The sequence below is a fragment of the Belonocnema kinseyi genome, chromosome 5 (assembly GCF_010883055.1).
Source record: "Belonocnema kinseyi isolate 2016_QV_RU_SX_M_011 chromosome 5, B_treatae_v1, whole genome shotgun sequence".
Lineage (NCBI taxonomy): Eukaryota > Metazoa > Arthropoda > Insecta > Hymenoptera > Cynipidae > Belonocnema > Belonocnema kinseyi.
Window position 1 is genome coordinate 66161839 of NC_046661.1, and position 13625 is coordinate 66175463.

Sequence of the window (13625 nt, forward strand, 5' to 3'; positions counted from 1 at the left end):
GAAGCGAACCATGTTCCTTATCGAATTTTCGGCACCAGCTGACAAAAACATCATAGCCAAGGAGAATGAAAAGAAAGAGAGGTATCGAGACCTTATAAGGGAATTACAACGATTGTACCCGGAATATTCTGTTAAACTGATCGTCCTTATCATCGGCGCTCTTGGAGGTACCAAGCTCTCACTTGCTAATGGCCTAAAAAGCATCCCTGCGTGTCAACAATATGCTAGAATACTTGCGGGAAAAATGCAGAAGGCGGTTGTCCTTGGGTCGCTCCGTGTTCTTAGGGTGCACGAGGCTTTTGCTGGATCGTCGCATTGATTACTTTACAGACTGTAACCACCTATCTCACGGTTGTGAGACGTGGTTGTGGCTGAAATTGTACCGTGATTTCGCTGGAAGCGGGTGCAATTTTTCAGATTAGCACCCGCTCTCTGCGAAATCCTGCGGTTGTCCTTATGACAAATTTTTAATTATATATATTTAGGGTGTATGCAAAAATAATGCAACTTTTTTCTATTTTTCAAATTGTATTCTAATACAAAGAAACGCTTACACTATTAATTATCAAAATATTCTTCATTATTGTACAAGACCTTTTACCAACGGTTCGGTAATGCATGGATTCCTTCACGAAAGAATTATTGGCTGTTCAATGCTAAGAAATTGTCAATCCACTTTTGCACTTCTTCAAATGTTCGAAAACGTACACCTAGAAGGGCGTTATTCATCGATCTAAAAATATGATAGTCAGATGGCGCGAAGTCTGGAGAGTATGCCAGATGTCACAGAAATTCCCAATCAAGAGACATTAACGTTTCACAGACAGCTTTTGCTATGTGTGGTCTGGCATTATCGTGTAACAATGTTACTGGACGCTGTCCCTGGCCAGTAAACGGGTGATTTTTGTTTAATACTTCGTTCAAATGGTTTAATTGTTGACAATATACCTCCGCCGTGACTTTTTTCTTCGATTTCAATACCTCATAATACAATATTCCTTTCCAGTCCCACCATACGCAAAGCATTACTTTTATCTGCATGAATTTTTTGTTTAGGAACTGATATGGGAGGTTGCCCAGGATCAGCATAAGAGTTTTTACGCTTAGAATTATCAAAATAAATCTACTTTTCATCTCCCGTTATAATTTTCTCCACAAATTATTTTATATTATCTCAAAAGATCAAAGAATGACAAGCATCTATTCGCTCGTTTTGGTTTGCTTCACTTAGTTCCGGCGGAAGCCACCGTCCTGCCTTCGCAATTTCCCAACGCTTTTAAATGTCTGTAAATCGTATCCTGATCCACTTCAAGCACTTCTACCAGTTCTTCCTTAGTCCGGCATGGGTTTTCGTTAAGCAACACTTGCAAATCGTCGTCTAGACATTTTTCTGGGCGACCTTTGCGTGAAAAGCTACCCTAAGTTAACGATTTGAAGGTATCTTTTGCTTTTTTTCATTTTTGGAATTCATAAAGAAGCCAATAGCGAAAATTTTCCTTACTTAGAGACATTTTTAACCTTATTCTTTTTCACGTTTTACATAGCTTAATGATTAACTATTTCTCAATTCTTATTATTCAAAGATGGAGCCACCACAGCATTAAAGGACGCGGGAAAATTCAAAGTGTAAATGCTATCTTCCACTCGAAGAAATAAAATGACATTACTTTTGCATAAAGCCAATTCATATACGTATATCTATTGTATCTATATATGATAATAAAGATCCATAATTTAGTGCACCTTTCAATGGATAACACTATTTTGGAGCTACAGCAATATCTGAATCGACTTTCCTTCTTGTCTCAGATTTTTTTATTATTGTGAAAAGTAATCATACCAACAAGAAGTTGATACAAATGGTTACAATAGCTTAAAAATAAATTTTTTAATCACGAAACTTCTTTCCATATAGTATGCGGACCATAATTTTCGCAATTTCAATTCACAGTTCGTATATATCCGTATTCGTGGTAATATAAAGCATTTTCTTTTTGCCGAATATGCAGAATACGTCAAGTGTTACCACATAAAATTATTGGTTTTTATATGGGTTGAAACTTGACTAAATCATAGTGTTAGTGCACCTATGTCAATTCGCCGAAGCGGTAGATACATTTATCAACCTTTTGTCAATATACAGGGGTAAGTTTGTACTTTTTTCAGGTGATTTTTCACATCCACGTTAGTTTAACTTTTGTTTGGATTATCTGACTGGACTTTTATTATCGTGTTTTCTAAAGCTCTTTTCATATACGATAATATTCTCACAACTATTGGCTTTGCAACAATGAATTTTGATTTTTTTAAAATTAAAATTAAAATGGAATTTTTGAAGAAAAAAACCACAGGTAAAACCATTTTTTTATCCCTTTTATGCTAGTTTTAAAGTGCATAAAAAGATCTTTCGAAAACATTATAACAGAAGCCCAATCGGGTAATCCTAAAAGAATTGACACTAACTTCAAGGTGAAAAAACACCCGAAAAAGTGAAAACGTGAGGCTCCTGTATATTCACAACCGACTAATATGCGTACCTCCTGGCTGGGTGAATTAATATAAGTCCACTAAGATTATAATTTAGTCAAGTTTCAACCCGATAAAAAGCAATTATTTTATGTGAGAACACTTGACATATTCTGCCCCATTTATGATTTCTGAAGAAGGAATAATTTTATTTACATTAATGATTGGTTTCAAAATCAAAAATAATTAACGTAATTCTTTTTTAATCGTATTCATTGTATAGCACATCAGGTCAGTTATCGTCGACTCGTAATGACGCAATGATTATTTTGTATTAATATCATTGAAGGTAAATTATGAAAGTTATACTTCACAGAACAGATCTTTTACAAAAATAACAGAGCGTAAAGTGTTAAACATCATATAGTTTACGAATTTTCATTGACATATTGTAAAACAAGAGAAGTATAAGAAATTGTAATACTTTACCCACATAATTATATAGACTGTAAACACAACTTAGCCCATAATCTGAAATGTTGAAATAACAATTCGCAATTGAAAGCAATAGGAACACTGCCTTGTAGATTGACTTTAATTAACTTAAATTGCAACCACTTTCATATTTAACAAATAAATATAGTATTAACCAAAAATATCATAGAAGTAAGAAAATCTTCATAAACATTCAAATCGATGACTTTCTTCATTATGAGAAGCTCGAAAAATTGTTTTATTTTTTGGAGAATACTTTCAGATATACTTTCAGATATACTACTCAGAATACTTTGCAAAACACGTATTAATTTCCTTTCCTTTTAATCATAATAATTGCAAGAAATATCATTGCCAAAAGGTTCCCCTTCCGTTCGCGCCAATGCAGCGAGTATAATAAGGGGTGTCGGGTCACTCCAAGTCGAACGTATTTGAGCATCGAATTGGCGGGACCATGCTTTGTTGATTCATGGACCAGCCCTATCCGACCGACCCGAATTTTGCACACGAAGTTTGATGCCAGCCGTGAACTAATCCGCTGGTGGCACTGCTGCGTTACTTGCTGCCAAATGCATTTGTTATGAGAGAAAAATAATCAAATAATTGATAAAAGAATATTTTATGGGCAACAAAGTGTCTGAAATTTTTTATAACATATTCGCAGACATATAAACATTATTTCAAATATGCAAAATATATTAAGACTTTCAAAGATATGAAAAAAGAATGCGTACACCAGTATACGTGTTCCAACAGACGTTTGGAATTAGTGTTTAAGATCATCAATTAAAAAAATTGATCTGTAATATGAAATCCATTTTTTAGAAATATAAGCCCAGTGGGCACACTTGGCTTAAATCCATTCTAAAGAAGTCTTTTTGTGGATGTCTTTAGGCTTTTCAAAAAGACGTCATGAGGTCGTAATAAAGATGTTATAATCTAGTCCTATAGAGTATATCTTAAAGATGTAATCAGTACGGCTTAAGGATGTCTTTAAAAGGTCCTATGTCTGGCATTTCGTCGTCTTAAGGATGTCTTGAAAGGATATCCAGGGGACAATGTCGTAAGGATGTCCCTAGGACATCTTTGAAGCGTCTTGTATAAGATTATCATTATTCGAAATCATCCCAAATTCAAAGTATTTCCATATTTTTCTTTCATAAGACTTAAATGCTTAAATGCTCTGATATATTACAAAAAACTGATTGAGACTTAATTTTTAAGATTTATTTTTTAAAGTTCAACTTAGAAATATTTCGGCTATGAGATTTCTCTAAGTTTTCTTGTGAAAATGGGAACAAAACCAAAAACATCCTCTGGAGTAAGCCCGAAACTGTTCTAAAAGTGTAAAAACCGTTTTATCATAAATTTTTAAGTTACACGGAGATATCATGAAGTCATCATAAAGACACCATGAATACATCCTATGTGATTTCCGTTCAAAGTTTAAGTTCAATGCGCATAGGAGTTCCACTAGGTCAAGTGTGAAATATAAAATACCACAACCCTAAAATCGGTAAAGTGGTCTTTTTTAGGACAATGATAAGTCCCTTACTAGGATTACTTGAAAAATTATAATATAAAGGATATATTAAGATTTGAATTAGGAAATTCTGCTAAATTAAAAGAATCAAGTTTCTTTAATGAAGTACTTTTGAGGACTGCCCTACCGATAGAAATCTCAGAGTATATGGTAAAGATTCTCAAGGCTCTGAGAAGCTCTGAGAAATTCTCCGCAGGCACTCAGGTAGATACACTTAAAGGTCCAGGTACCTCGTTTAAATGTTTTAAAGGCTTTAAAATGTCCTTTCCGAAATTGAAATAAAAATACGATCATAAATAACAAGCAGAGAGGCTGAAATTGAAATAAGAATTCGATCATAAATAACAAGCAGAGAGGCTATATCAATAAAGTAGTCGACACTCAAGTGTCCTTTGTTAAGCCTTCGAATTAAAGTTTAGAAATAGATTTTTTTAAATTTCATAGTTAACAGCCTAAAACATAATAATTTAGAATCTAAGAGATTCGACTATTTCAGATATCTAACTTTTTTCTAAATGTTTAAAATTGGAATTAATACAACGTTTCTCGTAAATGGAATATTTAGCCCGGTACTTGACGAATACAAAGAGAACATAATATTACCGCCGCATCACTCTTAAAAGGATCATTAAAAGGACCTTGAAAAGGACCTAAATCTCTCAAACTCAGACTATCTCAGAGACTGAATCATTCAAATCAAACCTTAAAATAGTCTCAAACCGGCCAGGCTTTTTCCACTGAGAATACTCTTGAGATTATTATAGGCGCAGAACACGCGCACGCCGCACAGTGGTTTAGATGGTACAAAAAGGTGATCGAAACTTGAAATGTTATTCGATTTCCATGGAATTTATTTTGTAAATACTTTACGTGGTCCCTGATTCCAAATTTGTTGTGAAAATTTTCTAATTCAAAATGGCGGACCCAAATGGCTGCTTACGCATTCTGGACAAGAATACAATTTTATTAAATCCAGTTGAGAAACAGTGTTCACTCTCTACATTTGAATCAGTTAAGATGTTTACTATAATTACAATTAGTGGCTCAATTCTAGCTATGAATCAGTAGTTTTTACTGATAAATTAGTCATTGTTACTGATAAATTGGTAAAAAAAACTGCTTTGTAGTTAGAATTGAGCCACTGATTAAAATTAGTAAAAAATTTCAACTAATTTGAATTTATAAAGTAGTTTTTTTTTAATTTTATATAAGCCTAATTTAAAAGAACCCTACGAATGTCTGAAATTTAATTTATAATAGTATTTCAAGTTCCTGATTTTAAACATAAAATTCAGATGTTATTTGCTGTGTAAAATTAAGGGAAATGATAATTGAGAAAATAATAATTATGTAAGCAAACAAATAATGTACACAAATTTATTGAAATTCGCTCCTGGAATATATCCAAAAAGAATTTAGAATTATTTTGATAAAACCTAGTCCTTTATTGTAGTAAAATTGCTGAATTATCTAGTAAACGTTTTAATAAAAATAAGCATAGGATATTGAATATCTGTATCGCTCAATACTAAAAACTGTGTAAATTAAAATCCCTATTTCGTCAAACTGCTACGAGTCCCAATTGAGAAGTTGCAAGTTGGCGCAAAAATCTTTGATTGAAATGAATGCATCAGATCTTTCACTACAAGGTAAAATTTCCACTTTTTGTACGCAAGGTGTTGCATTTCAGTTTTTTCAATCGAAAGCTGATTAAATAAGAAATAATTTTACACGTTGAATATAATTTTTAAAAATTAATAAAATTTATGAATATGAAATTCTTAATACTTGAATCACTTACACAAAAGAATACCCTATATTTCAATATAATCTTTTTAAAAATGTTTTTTGTTTGTCTCGATACAGCACCTTCTAAAGTTAAGGTGTAATAATTAATAGTATTAAAAAATTGTACTATCCCATTTTTATGTTGAATCTTTATCCTGTACATTGTATTAGTTAAAGCACCAATTATTTAATAGAAAATTAATGTTGAGAGCGAGTTCTTAAATTGTTTTACTTTGAAGCCTCAAAAAAGACGTAAAATAATCATATATTTTCATGATTTTTGTACTTTCATAAACTTCAAACACTTTTTAATAGATTGACATCAATTCTACATAAAAAAAAACCAAATTCATTTTTTAGTATTGATCACCTTTTCGTACCATCTGAATCACTGTGCGCCGATTCTTCGAACTGGAGGTGCTAAGAATCTGCAAGAATTGAAGATTCCCCTTCGCCCCCTTCTTTAAAAATCTTGGAATCTTTTTATGTATTCTCTTCAAATGAAGTTTAGAAATAAGAAAAATGTTACATTTTTTAGGAAACTTAAGAAAACTTTTTTATAATATTCAAATCTTTCAAAATTCTTAAAAATCTTTTTCTTTCGAAATATTAAAAAATCTATATTTCGCTCAACATTTGTCGGCATCTCAGCAACTAACAAACTGAAAACATCCACTAAAATCATATTTATACAAAAAATTTGAAAGGATTTCTTGTTTTTTAAAATAAATTGTTAGAGAAAATTTTAAAAGATTTATAAAAATACTGAGAAAGAATCCATAATATCATCAGCAATTTTTAAATTTTTTAGGACGTAAAAATTGTAAGAAAAATTTGAGCGTTGAAGTGATTAAAAATATTTTGGAAGTTTAAAGATTTCCCAATATTTATAAAATATTTATAAAACAACGAATTTTCAAGAAATAGTTAAAAATTCTATAAAAAAGTATCTTTCAATTAAAAAAAAACCTGTCATTATTTTCAAGATTACATGATTTTTGCACTTTTTCCACGACATTTAAAAAATGCAATGACCCTGCCAAGTCTTCCAGGTTTCGTGTAAAAGAAATAATTAACTTACGTTATGTCCCATTTGTGTTCTAAATCAACATTCATACCTTTCGTAACACAAAAGTTATAATTAGCCTTTCGACTGAATTGTACTTTAATCAATTTTTCCAATTTCACTACACAAAAAAAACTTTAAACAAATTATTGAAAAAAAAATCGGTTTTGAAAGATTTTAAATTACATGCTTAGAGACTTTTTTTAAACTTTGAACGGTTTCAAGAAAATGAAACAATCTTCTTAAGATTAATAAGAAAATTTGAAAATATTTTTTTTATATTAATTTTTTGATAAAATTTTTTAAAAACATTTCTATAAAATCTGCGAAAAAAGCGGAATATTAAAGAAAAGTTTTATGATTTTTTTTTTATATTTGTTTAAATTTTAAGAAAAATTCGCTTCCGTTTCAGACATTTAGAAATTTTAGAAGATTCACACAAAAAATGAATTTTATACTAAGATTAATTTTCAAGCATGAAAAAGAGAAATTAAATAGCTCAATTTTCAACCTAAAAACAACGGATTTAAAAAAGTTTAATTTTCAATAAGAAGAAGAATTTTTAAACTAGAAAATAAATTTTCGGATAAAACAAAACAAACTTGAAAACAAAAATTTCCAAATTGTCAAACAAATAGATGAATTTGTAACTAAAAAAGATCAATTTTGAACAATAATTAAAATAGTTAAATTTTCAATTCAAAATCAACAAATTTCCAAAAAGAATTCAAATTTTAATGAAAAAGATGATTTTTTAACCGAGAAGATAAATTTTCTACCAACAAAAACAGTGAATTCAAAGAATATATAGTAATCTTTAAACACCAAAAAAAAAGTATTAATTTTTAATCAAAATGTTTGATATTTCCCACCATTTATTATTTTTTTTTATCGTTATGTACTAACAGAATGATTAAAATTTTGATTAATAGGCTCTTAAATTAATTTTTGAATACAAAAAAAAAAAACAGTAATTCTTTCAAAATGTTTAATTATGCATAATTTTAAAAATTCGCTTAAGATCATTCAGATTCTTTTAAGTAAACTTTTTAATCAAAGCATCCCAAATTCACCTAGCCAGTTTGCGAACTAGAATATAGACCATATACGCGAAATTACCCACTCTGATCTTCTCTACCGACATTGTCAAACTGGAAATATGCCGCCCTGTTTGACCGCTCAAGTCATGGACATAGGAAACAAAGGACTAGGTATGCCATTGCGGGGCGATGCAATGAGAGGGGAGGTCCGCCACCTTTTGATGTCTCGCGGCAAACATGGCAGCGCCCACATGTTTACATTTTCATGCACAGTTTATCGGCAAAAATGCTCGTGCGCATAATCAAATGGCACATCGTACGAAGGCGACTCTCCCCACTCATGGAATTCTCCCCACTCCCGTGGATTCAATCCCGTTCGCACAAGTTAGGATGGCATGCCTAGTCCTGTGTTTCCTATGTCCATGGCTCAAGTAGAACCGTCTATCATCTATTTCAGTTCGTAAACTGGCCTAAGTAATTGGGGGCGCTTTATCTTAGTTCGCAAAAGCCTCAGGTAATAGGTGGCGCTGGCAAAAATCGTTTGAAATTAAATACACGGGATCGCCTATCTCCCACCTAATCTCTGACGATGCATGGGAGTGCCTCCACTATGTTCGTGGGTGCTATCTATGGATGGCGGTGTGTAGAGGGGAAGTCACTTTTTTGCCGCACGCGCCGCGTGCCGATACCGTGTCGAAAATCGAACGGTGTGGAGATACAAAGAGAGGTTCTTTCGATTTTCGACTTCGAAACAGGATCGGAGTTCCATTGCAGCACTGCACAGTGATCCCAGATCTGAAATGAGATGTGGTCCAATACTATGACAGGGCTATTTCCGTGTGAATATAGTAGGAGACGCTGTAAATGACTGAGTTGCGCGTGCAACCCATTTCTCCTCTTCTGACTTTGAAAACTCGAAGGTGCACGATTGCCGGTCGGAGCACTTCGGCGATTCTATTTATATATATATATATATCTGCTAACTGCTTTGAAATAAATTCAGGAGATTGGGATTTTAATATTTCCAGATTTCGGTGCTGACGATTCTCATGATTTGAATAGATCGCGAACCTCTTGATATGCGTATATTTTGAGGTTATGTTATTTCATGTATAAAATATAAATTATATAAATATTAATGCTATTATATATATAAATATATACGTATATTAATAATGGTAATATTATAATTATGTTATATTATAATAGTTTTATTTATATCTTGATCCGCATTTGAAAGAAATTAAAGAAATTGGCGATTTTGGAATTCATCTCGTTTGAATAAAAACTCAATTATTTGATTGAAAAATTAATTATTTTGTTGAAAATGTAACTATTTTGTAAAAAAAAGTCCTTTTTTCTATCAAAAGTTTAACTACTTTTTAAAAATTTTTATTTTTTTTTTATTTGAAGGTTCATCTCTTTTGTTGAAAAAACATTTTCGAAACTGACAATTAATCAATACCATCTTTGGATAAAAAATCATGTGTTTTGTTAAAAGGTCGCCTTTCTTTGTAGAAATTAAATTGTTTTATGGAAAATTTATACTTTTTGATTAAAAATTACATTTTTCGGTTGAAATATCAACTATAAATATTTCTTGGTTGTAAGTCGTTCTGTTGTAAATGCAACTATATTGTTAAAAATTAAAACCATAAATTTTGGGTTGGAAATACTCTTTTTGTTTTTAAAATTAAATAATTTCGTTGAAAGTTCATGTATTTTGTTGGAAATTGACCTTGCTTAGTAGAAATTTAATCTTTTTGGTTGAAAATGTATCATTTTTGTATTTTGTTTAAGATTTGTCATTTTTTGTAGATCATCAATTTTCTTAGTCGAAAATTCATCTGATTGGTTGAAAATTTAACAACTTTGTTCAAAATTAATTTTTTCTGTTAAAAATCATTTATCTTTATCTGAAAATGTAACTATTATATGACTGATTAAAAATTAATCGTATATATTGTTGAAGTTGGAAAATCGTTTTTTTTTTATAGAACATTAATCTTTTTGGTCAAAAATTCACCTTTTCCCTTGGAAATTTAACAATTTCGTTGAAAATTTGTTTTTTTTTTCTTGTTCAATTCAATTTTTGAGCACAGTTTTTATCTGGAAATTGTACTATTCCATTTTTTGTTGAATCTTTATCCTGTACATTGTATTAGTTAAAACACCAATTATTTAATAGAAAATTAATTTATTTGGTTGAAAAGTAAACTTTTGGGTTGAAAATTGATTTACTGTGTCAATTAGATTTTTTTTGAAGATTGATCATTTTAGTTAAAGACTGAAAACTCAACTGTGCTGTGAAAAATTTTCCTGCTTAGATGAGTTCAACAGTTTTTAATAAAAAATGTAAGCCTTTTTTTTGAAGATTCGTAATTTTCAATGAAAATTCATCTCCTTAGTTAAAAATTTAAGGATTTGGTTGAAACTTGGTTTTTTTTTTAGTTGAAAATGAAACTGTTTTGTTACACCGTTCGATTTTCAAAATTGTCAATTCGTGAATAAGACTTTTGAGTTTGGATTTATAAATAAAAATATAAAAATTAATAATATAAAGCGACTTAAATTTAACGAATTCAGTTTAAAATACAAAAAGTTTCCAATTAAAAAACAATTGTAATTAATCCATTTTTATTGATCAAAATGATTCTGTCTTCAACATTAAAAATTTTATTTATTTATTCTTCAATTCAAAGCATTGAAAGTAAGTTTATATTTTTTAACCAGAAGTCCTTGAACTATTCCGTTTAAAAACAAGTTTACACTGTTTTGTAAAAAAACCATCTTTTTGAGTTTGAAATTCAACAATTAAAAAAAAATCCTTATTGACTGAAAAGTCAACTCTTGTGTAAAATTAATATCTTTTTGGATGAGTTCAACAGTTTTTAATTATAAATTCAAACTTTTTTTGTTGACGATTTATCATTTTAGTTGAAAATGTAATTATTTTGTTGGAAATTTGTTATTCTCTATTTTTTTTGGGAAAATTCAATTATTTTGATAGTAAGTTAATTTCTGACATTTTTAATTGGCAAACAAAAATTTTTATCTCTAAATAACAATGCAAAAATATTAATCTGGAACAACCTAAATAAAAAATAATGTAACTTTGATTTTAAAAAGTTTTTAGTTAAAAAATTAAATTAATCCTTCAATTTTTAATGTTACGAACAGAAATTTTTTTGAATTATTATCATTTTGAACCTTAAAAATAATAGCGTAATTTGTATTTCTTAACCAGAAATCTCTAAAATGATAAAGTCATAAAAATTTTAAAATGGTAATTTCTTATTTTAAAATAATTTAATTATAAAAATTGTAAAATTAAAAGGTATTAAAAGTTTGGGTTTTATACGTATGAATTATTGAGCATTTAAATGAAATATTTCTGAATTAAAAATTTGTCAAGCTTCAGTTTTAAAAGTTTAAAATTCAAAAGATTTCCACTTAAAAAAAATCATTTTCAGATTAAAAATTTTGAATTTCCTAATTTCATCCTGAATTTTGAATTGGAACAGGAAATTTTTCAAAGAAATTGTATGTATTTCTGAATTGGATCAGAGATTTTATGAAAAAAAAAAAATTCAGATCTGGGACAAGCCATTATAAACAACTATTGAAAACTATATAAATTTGAACAGAGTGGTTCGAAATAGAAAGTCTTGAATTGTTAAAATTGCAATGAGCTAAATTTTAAGTTTGAACGCTACAATTTTAATTTAGAATAATATTCACAATTAATTCAAACTTGAAGTTATTTGAAATAATTTGAAACATGATGTAGATTTTTGCAGAATTAAAAAAAAAAGCTTTTAAGAATTGTAAAATATTTAAAAAGAATAACAAAAATTGTTGTGATTGCTAAGAAAATTGAAAATGATTTTTTAGTTTGAAAAATTAATTTTAAGTGAGTATTTGAAAAGATTTGAAAATTTTTAAAAAAGGAATCAGGACGATTTTAAGGCAATTTTTTTATTTTGCAGTTTTTTAATTTTAGGAAAAAAATCTAATTAACACAATAAATCAATTTTCAACCCAAAATTTTACTTTTCAACCAAATAAATTAATTTTCTATCAAATAATTGGTGTTTTAACTAATACAATGTTCAGAATAAAGTTTCAACCAAAAATGGAATAGTACAATTTCCAAATAAAAAGGTCAATTTTTGACCAAGAAGATTAATGTTCTATAAAAAAAAATAACGATTTTCCAACTTAACCAATGTATACGATTAATTTTTAATAAATCATATAATAGTTACATTTTCAGATAAAGATAAATATTGTTTAACAGAAAAAATTAATTTTAAACAAAGTTGTTAAATTTGAACCAATCAGATGAATTTTCGACCAAGAAAATTGATGATTTACAAGAAAAGACAAATCTTAAACAAAATACATAAATTTTTAAAGAAATTATTTAATTTTGACGTAAAAAAGACGAATTATCTACAAAAAGTTGAATTTTTTAAGCGAAAAATATGAGTTTTCAATGAAAGAGTTAAACTTTCAACCAAATAGTTAAATTTTCAAACATAATTAAAAAACCTTGTTAAAAAAACGTTTTTTTTTACAAAGTAGTTTAACTGTTAGTGAAATAATCGACTTTTAAACCCAAGAAGATGTACAGTTGATATTTTAACCAAACAATTGCATTTTTGACCAAAAATGATACATTTTCAACCAAAAAGATTAAATTTCTACTAAACAAGGTCAATTTCCAACAAAATACATGAACTTTCAACGAAATTATTTAATTTTAAAAACAAAAAGAGTATTTCCACCCAAAAATTATGATTTTAATTTTTAACAATATAGTTGCATTTACAACAGAACGACTTTACAACCAAAAAATATTTATAGATGATAATTCAACCGAAAAATGTAATTTTAATCAAAAAAGTATAAATTTTCCATAAAACCATTTAATTTCTACAAAGAAAGACGACCTTTTAACAAAACACATGATTTCATAACCAAAAATGGTATTGATTGTCAGTTTCAAAAATGTATTTTCAACGAAAGAGATGAACCTTCAAATAAAAAAAATAAAAAATAAAAAAAAGTAGTTGAACTTTTTATATAAAAGAGGCCTTTTTCAAAATAGTTACATTTTTAACAAAATAATTAATTTTTATCCAAACGAGATGAATTCCAAAATCACCAATTTCTTTAATTTCTTTCAAATACGGATCAAGATATAAATAAGACTATTATAATA